General features: G+C 39.9%; 1 long non-coding RNA gene across 1 annotated transcript; it reads right to left on the bottom strand.

Annotated features, from left to right (window-relative positions):
• Positions 1–256: 256 nt before the first annotated feature.
• Positions 257–1,422, bottom strand: LOC136470951 (uncharacterized). Its single transcript, XR_010761886.1, has 4 exons — positions 1,396–1,422; positions 716–840; positions 462–513; positions 257–290 (listed from the first exon to the last, which is right to left on the bottom strand). It is a non-coding gene; the product is annotated as an uncharacterized lncRNA (long non-coding RNA).
• Positions 1,423–1,918: the final 496 nt, after the last annotated feature.

The following is a 1,918-nucleotide window of genomic DNA, read 5'->3' as shown; positions in this document are numbered from 1 at the left end:
AGGTGCAGGGTAGGAGCAGGGAGCATGGCTGGACAGTCAAACTCGAGGGAAGTGAGAAGGTCCTCTTCGTCGAAGGAACTCTGGGATCTCCACCATGCTGCCTTCTACGGAGGACGGGCGTCGGCCATTCTCACCTTGCTGGCCACCCTTTGGTTGCAAGCAAATGTGAGAACAAGTATGACATCCAAGTTAGGGGGCCCTAGTAATTGTTCGACAAGAGTTACCTTAGATGCGCGACCTTCTGGTTCATCCTGCTGTTTGAAGCCAGTAGCTATCAAGGTTATGCTCACCTGCATGGACAAAACTATGTGAATAAGAACTTTTCCCAACAAACCCCAAATGACGAAGTAAATCTCATTTCTCATTTCCCAGAACTGAGAGCATTTTCCACGAAATCCCAAGATATAGGAGTTGTTTTTTGCATATTGGGTATACTATACTGAAACAAACTAAAGACTTACTTGCCCACTCAGTGACGGGTCTATGACAGCGCCAAATATCAGATTTCTTAATCTGTGCATATAAAACATAATAGGAGTTGATCATTAATTTTTTTTCCCAGTCTTTTGAAACATGAAAGGGCAAGCAAAGTCAAATGCAAAGCATGCTCAATTTTGTCATGTTAGCTAGATGGGGACTACACAGGTTAACAAAATTCAAGTCAGAAAACAAATCTACACTGTGAGGACAAGACTAGAAACTGGTTGGACCAAACCTCAAACAAAGTCAGGTCAGTTCCCCCAGTGATATTCCACACAATGCCCGTAGCTCTTTCAATTCCAATATCAAGCAGTGGCGACTGGATGGCATTAAGAGCAGCATCCCTTGCTCTTGACTTTCCTGAAAAAATTGAGTGGCATGAAACATGAGCTTACAGGTATAATTCAACCGACATAAATGACCTTTGCATGTATTTAAGTACAAAAATTGCAGTGTAGCGCCAAGCAACCTAAACTTAAATCATTGCTCTCAACATGACAAGTATCATCAATAGACATATTTTCGTGCAAATATCAAAGTGGTTCTCATGAAAATTTTCAGTAGCAATATCCAGGCAATTAACTTTGCATATTAGCTGACACTAACTGCAAGTGGGAGGAAACATTCAATGCTGTTTAGTTGATGCCAAAGGAAAAATAAAATTTGGAAGCTATACCAAACCTAAAAGATTCAAGTTATGATAGGATATGAAGTACTCTTACACGAGTCTTACATACTCTGTTCAACACCAAACTATACCAACCGACTTCTTTCTCTAGCAATGCTTCTCCTACCTTATTGAATCAGAAATTTTGCCAACAAGCAGGGTAAATAAAACAGAATTCTAGCTTGCAGAATGAATGGAGTTAGATCATACGGTACTAATAAAATAAAAGCTTATTCCTAATGTAATACCTGTAGCAGTCCCTATACCCATCAAAGACGACCCTGCATTTTGCATGATAGCACGCACATCAGCAAAATCAACATTAACCAATCCAGGAACCTGAAAAAGGAGAAGAGGTAGTTAACCTTTTGTAAATTAAATATCTCTGAAGTGCTCAAACATAATATCTTGAATTTCACTTGTGTAACTTGGTGATTTAAAACTGAATATCAGCACCATATTTACCGTAATTATATCAGATATGCCACGAATGCCTTGGCGAAGAATATCATCAGCCAGATTAAATGCTTCAGTTACAGGTGTATTTGGAGAAACAGTAGACAATAGCTTACATTTGGGATGACAAATGCTCCAGTTCCTCCACCCATTCCAGCCTGCAGTATGGATCAAAACAGCATTGTCAAAACTCGGTGCCTAATGATTTCACATGTGAAGCCAACTATTAGTTAGAATTTTACTGTCACAAAAACCATGTCAGCACCAAAAAGAGCATTCCTGATTGGACCCCCGGTTTCTCTTTCTTTGGCTCAG

The sequence above is a fragment of the Miscanthus floridulus genome, chromosome 8 (genome assembly GCF_019320115.1).
Source record: "Miscanthus floridulus cultivar M001 chromosome 8, ASM1932011v1, whole genome shotgun sequence".
Lineage (NCBI taxonomy): Eukaryota > Viridiplantae > Streptophyta > Magnoliopsida > Poales > Poaceae > Miscanthus > Miscanthus floridulus.
This window is presented reverse-complemented; position numbering and strand designations above follow the sequence as displayed.